We start from the raw sequence: 17,492 nt of genomic DNA on the forward strand, positions 1-17,492 counted from the left end.
CCAGCACTAGTAGGAGCTAACATACCTGTGCTTTAAAAGGAAGCCAAAAGACACTCTTCAATTGTAGTAGTTGCAGGAATTCTCATGGCTGAGGTGTACCACTGCTGTCAAGATGACCTTGCTTCCGAGACTCCTATATACTTTCCAGTCCCTGCCATGCAGGGTCCCAGAGCGGGACCTATCGGACATACAAAAAGCAATAGGACAATTCATCTGGCGAGGTAAACCCAGAGTACCTCCCAAAAAATACTCCAGAGATCAAGAGGGTTGGGGGCCTAGGGGTCCCATTGATCCAGTGGTATTTCCGAGCCTTCCCAGATTGCCCCAATGTTAGACTGGGACTCTGCAGACAGATCCCCAAAATGGAAGACTCTAGAACAGTTGGGCCTTCGTGTCCCTCTAGCCCACCTCCCGTTTCTCCTTAAGTCAGCAAGGGCCATCCCACATGGACTCATAGAATCCGCTGCCTCATTTATATACCATTGGAACAAAGCATGCTCCCAAATGGGACTGAAATCTCGTCTTGGCCCTCTTTCCCCAAACCAATACTTCAAAACCCTGAGTTCTCTGCAGACTAGGAAAAGCAGGGGTTTGCGCAATGGAAAACGTCAGGGGTGTTGCGTTTAAAAGACCTGTATCGGAATGGAACGCTACTTACTTTTATAGAGTGCAAAGAAAAATTCAACTTACCAGAGACAGAGCGCTTTAGATATATGCAACTACGACATTGGATGTTTAACGCCAGGGTCAAACAAGCTAGGTGCAGGACACTGGTAGGGTTAGAACTTCAGATGCTAGAGGGCCTGGAAACACATAAAGTATACACCTGCTATCGCCTACTTGAGAAAGCGGGGGTAGAAGATAGGGTACCCTACATAGCTCGTTGGGAAACAGAACTGGGAAGGGACATCTTGGAAAAATCCTGGCAGAGAATGTCGGCATGTGCGCATAAGAGCTCACGCTGTACTCTCATCAGGGAAGGGGCCATGAAACTGTGCTATCAGTGGTGTATATCCCCACATAGATTGCATGTGATTTTCCAGGACTATTCGGACGTTGTTGGCACGGCTGTGGGCAGTTTGGCGACCTTGCGCACATGTGGTGGCAATGCCCTATCATGCAAACATATTGGCAGGAGATCTGTTCCAAGGATCAAATAAATCATGGTACCCTTGTCCCTATGTGCCCACTGACCTTACTTTTGGCAGACGTCCCCGAAGACGGCACATAGCCACTGTTAGGAGAGAGGGCGGAATTGATATCGCACCTACTGAAGGTGGTGAGAATAAACTGAGCACGCTTCTGGAAGTCGGTGGAGGGCCCCTGTATTTCGTATTGGTGGGCAAAAGTGTGGGAGATTTTTGCCATGGAGAAGTACACAGCACACCTATCAGGCCGCATGGCGAGGTTTTCTCGCACTTGGGCTCCCTTCCTAGACTTTGCCCGGGAGAGGGAACATATGCTGGTTTGCCCTCAAATCATGAGGCGCCTGTTTGAGAGCTGAAGGCGAGCTGGGGAAGCGTGGTACTTCAGGCTTCACGAACACATTTGTGTTTGCCAGTGTGACAACATTTAAGTTGATCATTGTACTCTTTTGATTTTCCTTTCATTTGTTTGACTATGCACTTATGTTGGGGGATAAAATTGGTGCTATCCTGGCATCGACATGTACTGTACTCACTGAAATTTCAATAAAAAGATACTTGGTTAAAAAAAAAGGGGGAGTGTATTTTGTGATGCAGTTAAATTAGTACTCACCACAATGGTCGTGACTAAAAACATCACATTTTGTGTATCTTTATTTACTGTGAACAGTTAGATGGGGGTCTGGATTAGGTATAAAGGTGGGGAGTATGTGAGGGACTGTGCCCCCTGTCACATTTTCTGGTAAAAAATGGTTAACACATTTTTGGGTGTTTTTACCCAACAACAAAACTATGCAGTGTTCGAACATAGAACGGTGTAATTGTTGTCTAGGAAGAAGGTGGAGATTGGGTAGATTAACTGTGTCAGTGTGGGAGCTTTCAAAATCAGATGCTGACAGTGTAGTTCTTAGCAGCCCAAAATGAACTCTTATTGGGTGAACTTGTCCCAGTGTATGGCCCTTCAAATGATCCCTTTTTCATTCATTGCTGTGCCTCCTGCATTCTTCTACTTATAACACAATTGTTTATGCTTGAACTAAAAGGTGTGTTAAAAATGTATTTGCAGGGCAAGCAGTATCTGGGACACTAAGCACCGCCCCATCCTCTTTTTGATGGCTTCGTTGGTGGTTAGGGATGAGAGGCAGTTATGAGCAGAGGCCCTTTGCTGTCACACTAGTAACCCATGCCCAGCACCAGCCTCATCTGATCAAAACTTTAAACTAAAACCTTTATCTTACACATTTAACGTCTGCTTAGTATTCCACATCGGTACCCGCAGAAGCTGTCAGTTTCTCTCTTATGAAATGAATATCTTCCACTTTACATTTGTGAGGCTTTTGAATATTTCTCTTTCATAAAGAAAATAAACACAACGCAGAAGAGAATCAAATTTCCCTGCCACTCGGGACGCACTTTACCTCCCGTGACGCTCCACCTTCAGTACCTGGATGACCTTGGGCATCAGAAGTCCACTGAGCTAGATACTCCTGGCAGCCCAGCCGGGGCAGCTCAAACTGATAATATCCCTCATTCCAGAATTTTCACAGATGGAAGGGGCAACTCAGACATTGAAGTACCACCTAGTCAGGCGACGAAATCCTCATCTTGTTCTTGAACAAATTATAATATAAAAGATCCACAGACATCACCTTTGGCATCCCACTCAAATCATCTTTGGCATTCATCTATCACCTTTGGCGTCCCTCTGATATCACCTTTGGCATCACACTGATAGACCCTTTTCAACGTTTGTTAACATAAATGTTCGAGAGGACCTCGTTATCCTAGTCAATAACCGATTTGGAAAAAGAGAGGTAGGCGGGGAAAAGTTTCTTTGGCGTTATTATTTCTAAAGAGACTCTTATGATTGGACACTAAGCAGAGGTTTTTGCTGAATGTTCTGTTGGAATGGGGTGGGTGAGGACAGAGGGGTCCGTAGGACAAAAACTACCTCTGTGAAATAGGCAGATGTGCTCTCGTAGGCTGATAACAGTGTATATACTCTAGATAACCAATGACTGATAACATCACTGAGATATTACAGTTTTAAAAAATATGGTGCTTGGACCATTCCCTGAGTAGGTCCTTGCTGAATATTTTTACATAAGTTTTGATAGCCAGAAATGTTATGCCTGTTGGCAATCTTCTCCCAGTTATGTTTTGTGTGTGGTAAGTCTGCAACTGCAGAGACTATGTTGTGAAACTCATCTGCCCTCCTTGTAAAAATGACTCCTGGAGACAGTGATTGGAACTTGGCACCTTGTGTTTGCTCTTTTCTGTAGATAATGAGATTGGGGGGACACACCTGGTATACCACCACAAGACGAGCAAACCCTTTTCTCGAGGAAAAGGCCCTTCATTTTGATGATCTTTTTATATTTCAAGGCTTTCATTCCATTAATCAATTTGGCATTGTGTCAGAAGATCAGTGCTCAAATGCATGTCAGTGGTTGTAGTGTCATATGTGCCTTTTATGGATCGAGATTAAAAATGTACATATGGCACTCTGTCTTTACTGAGAATGCACTGGGCTCCTTCAGACAGTAGCTTGAAATGTTCCCCACTGTTGTTTATATCATACACATTAGATATATTGCAAGTACAAAAGCAGTAGAACCCATCCACCACTATACACAGTTGGAAAGAGACATTCCTCCATTCTAACTAGACACCACACATCCTCTCCTAGGCAACTCTGCTGCTCCTCTGCTTGCATCTTTAAAATAGCTTAGCGAGTTAAGCACTCACTGTTGTAGTCTGTGGTCAAAAAAGTTTCAATCCCAATGGGGTTGACTCAGTATTTCACCCTTCCTATGTTGATGAATTGAGTACCAAATGGGGTGTTTAAACCATCTATTGTGCAGCGCTTACATTCTGGTCCGAGGTTCTATAGATAAATAACATTAGTTAAGAAAAATGAACAGAGAAGGGGGGGGCTTTACAACACAGACCCATGGCTATTATTGGTTGGTAAAACCCAACCACTTATGTACATGTAGCGTCTATTTCACCATCCATGCACACCTGGTTGCCATTGGATTTATTCTAAGGGAATTTGGCTTCACACCTCTCGCCTTCCCATGTGCGTGATGGCCGTCTCATACCCATTGCTCGGTGGGATGGGATATCGAGGTAAGTGAGGGCTTGAGAAGTGAAGGTGCCAGGTAGATGGAAGCCGGGCGTTAGGGAAGCATGGAGGGTAAGGGTTCGACCACGGGGACAGTGAGGAAATAGTGACTTGGGGAGAGGCGTTGGTTGGAATAAAGGCTTTACCATACACTAATGTCCAAGTTCCTGACTACCTCATTAGCTCGTGCCTCTCCCCCAGGTGCTCATATTTAGTATAAAGGCAAGCGTCCCCAACCAGCACGATCCTCCCCGCAATGAGAGACAATGAAGGACTCTCCCAGAATGGGAATAAGGCCAAGACAGAGTGCGGGTGAGCGTAAATGGGAGTTTATCAATCAGAATAGGGCATGCAAAGAACTCTGCAAACTCCGAGAGCGCTCTGTCTGACAATAGCAAAGACAGGCGTATATATTTACAAAACACGTCATCAGAACCTACATACTATAAGGGGCACAGGTTCAATGGGATTGGGTGGCGATGACTAGCTATAGGCGCTGCTGCGATGTGGTTGGCCTTGGCTGGAGGACGTCACAGGTCAGCTGAGTTCATCCGGGCGGTGTTGTTGTGGCATTGTGGCCAGTGTCAGAGATGAATGTCTTTTCCTGACTTATTTGCCCTAGGCCATGCACACCGCAGTCATTCAGTTATTGCAATATTATCTTCTTTGGTAAATCTTTCAATAGGTTATTCTACAGGTTAATGCAACACAGGAGGAATGCACCTTGTGAGGGGTTTGATGGTGATTCATCAGTGCGTGGTTACCAGTGTCCTGTTGACCGGTACCATATGTCGAGGGGCTAAGTCTCAGGGCATGGGACAGGCGGTACATGTCTTTCTGTCTTGTTAGAAGTCGTTATGAATGAGCTGCTGTATGTTGCCACAGTATTGGGTGTCCTAATTGTACAGGGGCCATAAGTCTAAGGTGATCCGGTGGGTTGTGGGGTTTAAGAGGGGGCGCCTTTGGATTTGTGTATTCAGGCGGAGGTTTACTGCTGTGCTGTAAATAATGCAGGTGGCAGGCCGTGGCCTTGGGTGCTGCAGAGGGGACTACAAATCTTTGAAGCGGCTCCAGCCTAGTTGGGGGAGGTGGAGCAGCGCGGCGCGGGCCTCTGCTCTCTTGTTTGGCAGTCTTCGCAGGGTGGGAGGGGTAATGGCCTTGCACATATTCACAACGGTATCTTCCTCGTGTATTGCCGACTTTAGGTGAAAACATCACAAACATTTGTACACTCTATAATACTCATTTGGATCACTCGAAAACATACATTTCAACTTTGCTAAATGTCTCTCAAATATAGCCAGCCTGAGCACATTATTTGTACACTATGTTTTAACAACTACAACATTTAGTTATATGCATATACATTTGCAGTAAGTGAGGTAGTAGTGAGGTTGGTGGAGCACATAGAAAATGACTCGCCACCGTACGTGACGGTAGTGGCACATAAGGGGCTTAGACATACACGCATGACAAGTGCATTCTTGCGCGTCCTTCACATGAGCCCTCTGTATGGTTACATTCGTCTTCCCTTGCACTCTAGCAGCATTAGTTCGGTTATGGCGCGGGACCATGGGGTGTAAGCTTTTCAAGGATACACATAACGAATAGTCCCCTGGAACGCTCTTTTATTGTTAGCACCCAACTGCAGTGGTGTGGGTTCTTCATTGCTAATGTCATGTAAGCATGCATTCTACCATGTTTATACATTTTACAGGTTTCCTTAATAGAAGAAGTTTTGTGGAGAGATGCACGCTTTGCAAGTAGTCTTGGCATTAATATTTGGGAACTTTTGCTTTTATCCAAGGACCGTTTTGCAGTTCTCTTTTTCACCCACGCCTCGCTGGCCGGGTCATGCTGGGAGCAGTGATACACTGCGGAAGGTGAAATGTTACAGTGTTAGTATCTTACACTAGCTCATGTCTGTCTTGTTCGTGGGAACGGGCTCACAGCGGATCTGCCAGGGAGCTGCGGCCACAGGGATAATTGAAACTCTCCGAGGGTGGGGGCCGCGCTGCAGTGCGCTGAGCTCACACCATCTTTATTAGACAAAATGGTTTCTGAGGCCTAGCTAAATTCAATACGTGTGGGTAATGTCTTCAGCAGGTGAGCCCTCCACCACCTGGGCCCTGGTGGTATGAGGGGATGCCAAATGAGCCATGGCCCTCACCTGGGGAAGGGATGTAGGCAAGGGGGGTCTTTTGGACCAACCCTCCCCTACATTTCCCCCCTTTCGTTACTTAAGTAACGAATTCTTTAACTCTTCCAATCTCCTACACTCCTCTTCATCAATGATTGCGTCATCCCATGCTGGTGTGCCTTTTATGGGCATCCATGCTCTGCACACCCCCCTTAAGCTCTCACCCCTCCTAGCATATTCATCTGGGGTACAGGTCAGGTATATACATCCGCTCTCTCCTTCCAAGTCTACCCACACCTCCTGGTACCATTCTAGTATGCGGGGCTCTCTGATGGTGGTATGCCACAATTTGTCTACGATATCCTTGTCATGATACCTGGGCACTAGCTGATACCTGGGTGTGTCATCAGTTCCTGTTTGTACCTGCACTTCCTGCATAGTTTGTATTGTACCACGGGTATTGCCCATTGTCACCATCATCATTGCACCATTAGGTACTGCTTTAGCACAACATCGAAGACCCACCTGGCACAGGCAAAAAGAGGAGGAACACCACAGCCGGCATCAAAAATTTCACAATCATTCCCAGCCTTGATGGAACCCAGGAGAAGATATTGTCGAACCACGCGCTTTCTTCTGCTCCGCCTTCCATTTTCATTCTTTCTCCCAGGTTGTGTACCGCTTCAATCACATGGGACAGGGAGCCGTTGTCTGCGTCTTCAGAAGGTTCCACTTTTATTACGTTGAACCCTTCTTCAGTGTCATTTGCCAGCTGGATCAGCTCCCAACGTGTTATCTGGAGCCATTTTGCATTTGCTGTGGCCTGTATACTTGGGATGAGTGAGGCAAAGAATGTTTCTGCCGAGCTGAATAATCGATATCTGTCTGGGATCTGTGCCAGCAACTCCGACGATGCCTTTGATATGTAGTTTGATGCTCGTCTGGTTCGGGACAGCACCTCTTCCTTGTTCCCGGAAGACAGGACATAGATTTGTGACTCTGCAGTCGGCTGGGCTGCATTCTGTGGGGTGTTTTCTCGTGTCCTTTTGCTCCCATCAATGTGGCTTTCTGGGATTACCATTAGGGCTGAGTGCAGAGTGGCCATTGAGCAGCTGCCGCTCCATGATTGGGGGAGGTGCAGGTATGCCTGGTTGCCGCATACCCAATACGTGTCCATCAGGGCCGCTGTCCCTTTTCTCAGATCTGGGATGGTAAGGGTCTTGTTACAGTTCTTGTTTGTCCCCATGGAGGTTTTTCCCTCCCCTTTAAAACATAGTTCATAGTCTATTTCGTTCTGCAGCTTGAAGGGTTTTTCAATGGCTGTTACCCAAGTTAGTTTTGAAATGTGTTCCTTCCATACTGGTGTGCACGTTTCTTCTATCCATTGCAATTTCTCTGGTGCCACACCCCTCAGTGCTTCAGCTTTACACATTACTTCTTCGTCCTTCCACTTGTTGTCCAAAAATAGTGTCCCTTGTATCACAAAAAATGGTTCTTCCAGACATACCACTCCTACCGTCTTTGGGTAGCAAGTTTTCTCGTTCTGCAGCATTCTGAAAGTAACTTCATGTGCCTGGAAGGTGTTCTTAATCCTGCACAACGTGAGATGAAGGAGACATTGGGCATCTACAATAGGCAACTCTTTGGGTAACAATACCTTGGGTGTGCCTGAAGCATGGGGAATGAGGGAGCAGACATAGCAGCTCTCGTTTGTTGTTTGTTTAGCTGTTGCACTCATATCCGCGTACCATTTATTCATCTGGTGGGGATGTCGTGGGTCTTCCATTTTATCTAGTCCTAACCCATAGTACTCATCGTACTTCCTCCTCCCCACTTCCCTTTTTCGTCTGTTATTTTTGTTCCTCATGTACTTCCCAGCCTCATGGGCAATGGACAAAATGGGCCCCCCTTTCTCGTTCCCGCCCCCCTTTGCCCAGTAATCATATAATATTTCGTGTGTTGCTCTCATCCTTTCCTTTTCTTCCTTGACGTTATCTGTCAGTGTGCTTTTTGCTATGGGGGTAGGCTGGCTGGTGGGGGTGTTATACAACCAGGATATAGCGGACGGGTTTCGGTCATTTAAACTGCGAGCATTGTAACTAGATATCTTTGGCGGAGACACTGTGTTATTTTGTATTTCACCTTGTAGCCCTTCATGTTTTGAGATGACAGCATTGGATGGTGTGGTATAATAACCCCATACAAGTTTAGTTCCGTCCCATACCAAAAAGTCACCTTCCTTAGTATTTACACTCGTGGTTGCATTGATCACAGTAGTGCTGTTAATCCCTCCCCCCTCGTTCATCTCGATAGAGATGAACGCTATGAAACCAATATGTAACCAAGCCAAACATTATTGTAAAAAACAATGTAATACACACAGATAATCCACACTCATACGAATATCTACATCTCTCAGTTAACCACTCTCTAAGTCTAGTAAATCTATCCGTTGCAGGCTGCCCGTTAGATGCCATGGTAGCTCCTGTTTGAGATATAAAAGTGCATTAAGTGCATGAATGTAAACATTTTGTTAGCACTACCAGTGCCAGTATATATTGAAAGGGAATGGAAGCGGGTAGGGTTGTAGGGATGGGGATGCACAGACAAGGGAGTAAACACTTCATAATTTCATCACATCATTAATTACATATAAGTTCACAAGAGTAAAACATTTTTTGTGTTTTTTCTTTTGTAATATAAAAAATGCAAGTATACTTGTCAGCCACTTTTTCATTTATCTGTATTACTGTCACACACACAAGTTCATATTCAGCCATTCTGCTCATTTGCATTGTTTGCTGTTGTCTGTGGCTCCTCATCCACCTCTTCCTGCACATTATTATATGCTTTTCGTACGTCTGTCAAATGCACCCAATACTTCAGGCCCTTCACTTTAACTGCAGTGGGCGTGCAAAACTCTACTTCGTATGGGCCATGGAACCGTGGTGCATTCCACCGACGCACAAAACTCCTGACATATATGAATTCACCCGGCATCAGCTGTAGCTGTGGTCCAGGCTCCGTAACAGACCCTGTTGTGTTTCCTTCCTCTCGCATAAAAGGTGGAGAGAGCTGCTTTGATATTGCGCGCGCTGCCCTTGTCAATTTCTTCAAATAGTCTGTGAACTCGTCTCCCAATATCGCGGCGCTTCTGTGTGCATCTGAGTGTTCGCGCAGTGGGGAGTGTGTTGTGTGCATTGGTCTCCCAGTCACGATCTCGTGTGGGGACAAATGGTGGTCCTTGCTTGGCTGATTTCTCAGCTCAAATAACGCAAGGGGCAAACAATAAATCCAGTTCTTTTTTAGCGAAAAGCATAGTTTTGATAACCTCCCTTTTAACAGGCCGTTCATATTTTCCACTACGCCATTACTTTGAGGGTGATAAATCGAGCACAATTTATGCTTTATTCCCAACAATGTAGTCACTTCCTTGAAGAGCTAGTTTACGAAGTGAGTGCCGTTGTCCGAGCGAATCACGTCACAAATTCCCCAGCGCGGGAACACTTCCCTCACTAGGAACTTTGCAGTGCTTTTAGCGTCAGGTCGTGCACATGGACCTGCTTCTACCCACCTTGAGAATGGGCATACAACCACGATCATGTAACGTGCCCCATTACATCTTTCTCCCATGTCCGCGTAGTCGATATGTAGCTCTCTGAATGGCCCAACTGGTTTTGGAATTGTTCCCCGGAGCGTACGTAATGTCATTCCTGAATTGTATATTTGACATGTTGTGCATTCCAGCGTTAATCGAGAGAGGTGCTCCTGGAGACAGGGCACAAACCACTCCTCCTGTATCTCTGCTGCAATGTGTTGTTTCGTATTGTGTGCTGGGAAGTGAAGTTGTTGGAACGCAATTTCCAATAACTTTACTGGCATTACCACTTTTCCTGAGTTATTTTGTCGCCACAGTAAGTCTGTCGCCGATTGGCTGCACCCTCGTTTTGTCCACATCAATTTTTCATCTGCACTAGCTCCTTCCTGCAATTCTAGTATTTGTGATATAGGCATCATATTGTAGCCTTCTGGGAGCTCTTCGTTTATCTTGTGCTGCAGCATGTACTCACCTGCTTCATATTTCTGAAAGTAGGAAACTTCCTTGGCGGCAGCGTCCGCTGCCGCGTTTCCCAAAGACACAACATCTGTGTTGGATGTATGTGCTTGGCACTTCACTATTGCTACCGCTGTGGGATCTTGTAGGGCCTCAATCAACTCCTTCAGCAATTCTGCATGCTGCACTGGAGTTCCATCTGCTCGTCGAAACCCCCTCCGCCCCCATCTTGCTAGACCCCCATGTACTGTTGTCGTCATGTAAGCTGAGTCTGTGTATATTGTCACTGCACAACCTTTAGCTGCATGTAGTGCTTCTATGAGGGCAATCAGTTCTGCTGCTTGTGCGGAGTAATGTGATGGGAGGCGGTACTGCACTAGTGTCTCATACTCACCGTCTTCTAATCTCACCACTGCCATACCCACATGTTTCTCTCCCGTGTCCACGTCAATTGATGCTGACCCGTCTGCGAAGTACACTTCCCCCTCGCTCAGAGCATTCTCACACACCACTGTGTCCTCCCCTCTTTCTCCTGTGTAAGTTGCACAATCGTGTTCCTGCATGTCCTCTAGTGTGCACGCTTCTGTAATAAATATTGCTGGGTTCACTATCTTGCATCGCACCACATGGATGTTGGCGCTGGACAATATTATCTCATAGGCGGTTGCCCGCTGTGTTGTCAGTGTGCTTTTTGACCTCTCAAGTATTGCAAATAATGAATGTTCCACAAACAATGTCACAGGGCATCCCATTACTATTGTGGCACTTTTCTCAATTGCGAACGCGGCTGCAGCGAGCGATTGTTCGCACGCGAAATGTCCTTGCATCACAGCATCTAAAGTGCCACTATAGTAAGCCAAAGGTTTGTGTCCTAGGGACGTCTTCTGTGTCAGTACAGCTGTCATGAGTGTTCCCTTGCAGTGTGAGAACAGGTAAAACTCGCGTCCATAATCAGGATTTGCGAGCACTGGAGCGCTTGAAATCAACTCTTTTAATGATTTAAAGGAGGCGCTCATTTCTTCTGACCATTCTATTTTTTTGTTCTCCTGTTGTGCCTCCTTGAGCGCTTGTAGTAAGGGTCTGATGTATGCCGCATAATCTAATATCCATGCTCGGCAATAGTTGCACATTCCCAGGAATTTCTGCATGTCTTTCACTGTTGTGGGTCCTCCTACTGATCTTATTGCTTCTACCCTGTCGGGGATTATTCTTTTTCCATCTTTTGATATTAGCTGTCCCAGCTATAGAACTTCTGTCAGACAGTACTGTAGCTTTCCCTTGTCTACTTTGTACCCCTTATTGGCCAATAGGGTCAGGAGTGTTATTGAATCCTTTCTGCATGATTCTTCGTCCTGTGCACAGACGAGTAAATCGTCTACGTACTGAATGATTGTACTCTCAACTGATAGGTTTCCTAAGTCTTCATGTAATATGCGGTTGAATATGCTCGGGCTCTCACAGTATCCCTGCGGTAATCTGCAATGTTCATATCTTTTTCCCCCTAGTGTAAATGCTGTCAGGTATCTGCTCTCTTCAGCCAGGGGGATGGAGAAAAATGCGTTTTTCAAGTCGACCACCGTGAAGTGTGATGCCGTTTTTGGGATGCTGCATAATATTGATGCAGGGTTCGGGACCAAAGGGAACTCTTTCTGAATTACATCATTTAGGGGGCGTAAATCCTGTATCATCCTCCAAGACCCTCCCTTTGCTTTTTTGATTGGGTAAATACATGTGTTACATGGGGAGTTTGAAGGCACTATTATCCCTTGTGCTAGTAGTGCATTTATTGTCTATTTTATCCCTTCTTCAGCTTCACGGGACAATGGATACTGTTTCACTCGGGGTAGAATTGCTCCTTGTTTTAGTTTTATTATCACAGGTTGTACTCCATGCAACAACCCTACATCATGGGGGCCTGTTGTCCACAAATTATTTGGTACGAGCCTCATGTCATCATTGAAGAATGACGGTGGTGCTCCCACCACTGCCATCAGCTGAACAGGGATTTCCCTAGCTTGAATCAAAATGTCACACGGCATTGCTATTTCCATTACTATTTCACCATCCCCCTCTGAATCTGAGAAGAGATCCTCATCAGTTAAGTCTCTTAGGGCAATATTGGCATTCGTACACAGTACTGTACGCCACTCACATCCTTCTATATCTATTCCAATCACAGAAATCCTTTTCGCAGATACCTGTACAGCATGCAAATCTAATGATACCACTGACCCTGGTGCTGTGTCAGGGCACACTATTGGGTGGAAGAGGAACTCCGCTGGAATCCTCCAATCCATTCTTCTTAGCTCAGGAATTATGAGGGCCAGTGTCTTTAGTCCTTCAATAAACATTTCCTCGTTTACTGGCAAACCTCGTATTTCTTGTGTGGTTGTGTGAGCCTATACTACCAACATTACACGTAATGGGCATATTCCGGGTGTTGAACACACTATACCTCTCTCAGTGAAGGATATCGTCATGTTGAGTTTGCTAAGGAGGTCCCTCCCTAGTAAATTTATTGGTGAGTGTTCATAATACAGTAAGGGTGTCTTTACAGTTTTGCCCCCCACTGTTACATCCAATGCTTCTGTGTAAGGAACTTCAATTACAGCCCCAGAGAACCCCTGTGCCTCTAACTTCCGGTTAGATAACGGGAACCGGCCCTCCCTAATACATGATTTCTCCGCTCCCTAATCCACCATGAATATGAACTGCTTGTCTCCTATCTGCGCCCCTACCAATGGTTCCTCTGATGCATCGTAGGTGGTAGATAGAACTGGACACGCAAGTGTTCTCTGTGGGCTGTCCTATGCGGGGTGTCTCATTGCCCCCCCCTGGTTGAACACGCTCCCTGAAACCACTGACACGCCACTATAGGGGGCTGGTGTGGGGGCTCCGTTTGCTGTTGTCGCAAAAGGGTTGCCTGGCGTGTACTGCATATTGTCATTGTTTTGTGGGTGTTTCTGTGTTCTGTACTGATGCCCCTGTTGTTGCTCATTGTACCCCTGGCCTGGGTTTCTTTGTTGTTGTCCCATTGGGAGACCATATGGGCTCCCCGGATGGGGATGGCCATAATGTTCTGCCTCTTGAAACCCATTGTTGGGTCTGCTTCTGCACTCCCTAGAGTAATGTCCCCATCTTCCGCAGTTCCAACAACTCCCTTGCGCTCCTCTGGGACCCTGCCATCCATTTCCTCCCATTCCCCCGTACCCCGGTCCACCTCCTCTTCGGCCCCTGTACCCACCTTGTCCCCCTCGAGGGGCCCACTCTTGCCACTGCGGACCTCCGTCTTGCTCCTGCTCGTTCCACTGCCGCTGTCCTTCTCCCGCCCAATTAGTTGCCATCCTTCCTTGTATTGCTACCAGCCCCTCCTCCTCCTCATCTCCCTCCCTGCTGTGTGGGAGCGCGGCTACTGCTGCTGCGACCTTCACCAACTTTGTCTGCACTAGTTTCACTTCATCTGCCAATCTTTTCTGCGCCACCTCCTTTTCCCTTTCTTTTATTCGCTTACAGTGGTGCACTATTATGCTCTGAATCTCAGGCCATCCTTTCGCTTCAATACCTGCTATCTTGTCGAGTGCCTTTTGCACCTCCTTTGGCAACCCCCTCTTTATAATGAAGTAAAATAAAGATGTAGATTGATACCAGGGCGTACCCGTTTCTGCTCTCCACATCTCTTGGACCCGAAAAATGTAATCCATAGCATCTTCCCCGTCATTCATTGTACACTGCATTACTGACTGTAAGTCTGGGGTATCTGGAAACGTTTCCCGCAAGGCATCCCACACCCACACCCTTGCACGCACTGTGTTAAAGGAGGCCCCATCATGGCGGTCGCAGTCTAATGTTACTCCTGGGAAACCAGCCTTTACCCATACTCTATACTCTATCAGCCTGATCCCCCACTGCTGATACAAGCAAGCTCTTCACATCTCCTATTGCTAGGGGTACCCCGGCAGTGTGTTTCTCAAAGGCGTATATCCACTTGCTTGCCCCTCCCGATAACGGGGGCAATAACTTTAATAAATTGGCCTTATCCATCCCTCCTCCCCTATGTATCAGCGGGAGCTGTAACTTTCCTTTCATCGTGGTATCTGTACCCGTCTTTACTCCTGATGTTCCCAATGATGCCATTTTCCCCACCCTGTTTCTCAATCGCCCCGTCCACTCATCATCCAGTGTTCTCATTGAACATGCACCATCCAACCCTTCGCTTCCCCCTCCCAGTGCCATGCTCAACCTGTCGCTTTCCTCCAAATCGTCCCTTATATCACATAGTAGTTCTTCCCTGTCCCCTATAGGCCTTTCTTCATTGTCAGTACATCCCTCTCTTGTCCCTAGTTCAATTATTATTGTGGTTTTTTTAAAATTCTGAACAGTATCTCACCTTTTTTCCACCCGTCTTCAAGTGTTCTACTCTCGCTCGGCGCTCTAGACGTGTGCTCTGATCTCGCCGCATTAAGTGCTGTTCGCTCACATATGCCTTTTATCCTCGAGAGCTCATCTTTGGCTATTGAGAGTCTTGACTCCAGATCGTCTGTTAGCTTTTCTATGTCCACCCTTGGTGTACTCACCTGGGCTCACTCCCTAGTACTCTCGTATGGCGGGGGTGCCGTTGGCCTTTGGGTTGTAGTAACTGTCGGGGGAGGCACATATGTGGGGTCACTGTACCCCTCTTCGGGCACTGGCTTGTTTAGTATTGGGTATAAACTTATTACTTCTATTGGTGGCTCAGCGTCGGGCAATGCTTTAGCCTCTTTCTGTATCATTAGTGGATTGTCAGTGGTAGATGGTAGGTCAATATTTACTTCTGGTGCCTTAGGCGGCGGTATCTCTTCAAACAACCTCCAGAGATCTAATATCTCTCTCCTATTGTGTAACTGCTTCCCCTTATATTTCAAACAAATGCATGTGGCTACCATATCTAGGACACTCTTGTCAAATGACCCCCCTTCGGGCCATATCTGGGGCAACCCCTCTCCCTTCAACTCTGTGATCCATTGGTCATGATATTTCTTAATCCGCTCCGCGTACCCCGGTAAGTTCTTACAAATATGTGATAAAGGTGTTTATGCCCCCATACTTTGTGCCCTCCTGGTGCTTATGTGTCTCTATGTATCTCAATATAGTAATGTAAACGTATCACCATGTGAGTCCTCGTATTTTATGTCTTACTCAATAGTGGGGGGCCTTTGTGTTCTTTCCCCTGCCTGCACACCATAAGAATGGCTGTTCACAGTCTCTATTCTATTCTCCTTGGGGGGTACGTACAAGAGAAAACAATCAGTAATTTCGACAATGTTAACCCAGAAATCAAAAAGGTACACACTCACTTCACCTTATTACTCTTGTCCTTATAGAGCTTTGTCTGGCCACACTTACCATGACCACTCAATGGCTATGCATTTATGATCATTTTTACACATCCATCACACCAAATTATCTCCTGACGCATACGATGTGCACACACCTCTCTGTAACGCTCTATTCACAGTTCAATTTGCCCTCCCTTTCCTCCCTGGCCGGCTGTCCCTGTCCGTCTTATTCACATATATGTATATATATATCTATATATATAGGTTTGATCTTCACTCTTACAGTAGAACTCCCTGTCTCTTATTTTATCTCTATGGTCTTGTATTAATTTCACTTCTATTTTTCCCCCCACCCTAAAGAAAAGAATAGAAAGAATAGCAGTCACTAATATATCCTCCGTGTCTCCCTTTGCCAGACACCTTTATCTTATTATCCACTTCTTCATATATTCCCAGTACTAGTCAAGATAGCACTATGCGGCACCGCCTTCCACCCCCTCTCGGAGCTAGGTTTTGCTAGGTGCAAAAACAAAGTAAAGAAAGTTTAAGATGGTCCTTAGTAGACCTACGTGCCCCCTTTTTTACCCCGCCTCGTTTCCTGTCCTAAATTCTCTCTTCTCCTCCCTTTATGATCGCTCGCACTCAATACTCACGTGCCCGTCTTGAACCGATAGTCTCCGAAACTGGGTCCGCCCAGGCAGTGCTGCCGTCCGCTCAACAGTCAGCCCCGGCTCCGGCGAGCGGTACTCAAAGGGGATTTTTCAACCGAGATCCCGTACCCTCTCTCTGTTGAGTGCGCACTTCTGAGCGTACCGGTCGCCGTTGGCGGGCAGCCTCCCGGAGCCGGCGCACCGTGCGTATCCCTTTTCTACCGGAGATTTTCGTGCCAAAAGTGGACGGTAGTGATAGGTTGGGAAAAAATAATAACAATCACGCTTTCGGGGTCACCACTGAAGGCAAGCGTCCCCAACCAGCACAATCCTCCCCGCAATGAGAGACAATGAAGGACTCTCCCAGAATGGGAATAAGGCTAAGACAGAGTGCGGGTGAGTGTAAATGGGAGTTTATCAATCAGAATAGGGCATGCAAAGAACTCTGCAAACTCCGAGAGCGCTCTGTCTGACAATAGCAAAGACAGGCGTATATATTTACAAAACACGTCATCAGTACTTACATACTATAAGGGGCACAAGTTCAATGGGATTGGGTGGCGATGACTAGCTATAGGCGCTGCTGCGATGTGGTTGGCCTTGGCTGGAGGACGTCACTGGTCAGCCTTGTGGGTTGGGCTGGGCCTGGCAGGTCAGCTGAGTTCATCCGGGCGGTGTTGTTGTGCCATTGTGGCCAGTGTCAGAGATGAATGTCTTTTCCTGACTTATTTGCCCTAGGCCATGCACACCGCAGTCATTCAGTTATTGCAATATTATCTTCTTTAGTAAATCTTTCAATAGGTTACTCTACAGGTTAATGCAACACAGGAGGAATGCACCTTGTGAGGGGTTTGATGGTGATTCATCAGTGCGTGGTTACCAGTGTCCTGTTGACCGGTACCATATGTCGAGGGGCTAAGTCTCAGGGCATGGGACAGGCGGTACATGTCTTTCTGTCTTGTTAGAAGTCGTTATGAATGAGCTGCTGTATGTTGCCACAGTATTGGGTGTCCTAATTGTACAGGGGCCATAAGTCTAAGGTGATCCGGTGGGTTGTGGGG

General features: G+C 46.6%; 1 protein-coding gene across 1 annotated transcript in view; it reads left to right on the forward strand.

The window, feature by feature from the left end:
- The window catches only part of VWA3B (von Willebrand factor A domain containing 3B), a 2,300,294-nt gene that overhangs the window by 2,034,881 nt on the left and 247,921 nt on the right, over nucleotides 1-17,492 (forward strand). The window lies entirely within an intron of this gene.

This window comes from Ambystoma mexicanum, chromosome 7p (assembly GCF_040938575.1).
Source record: "Ambystoma mexicanum isolate Mex_15411 chromosome 7p, UKY_AmexF1_1, whole genome shotgun sequence".
Taxonomy (NCBI): Eukaryota; Metazoa; Chordata; class Amphibia; order Caudata; family Ambystomatidae; genus Ambystoma; species Ambystoma mexicanum.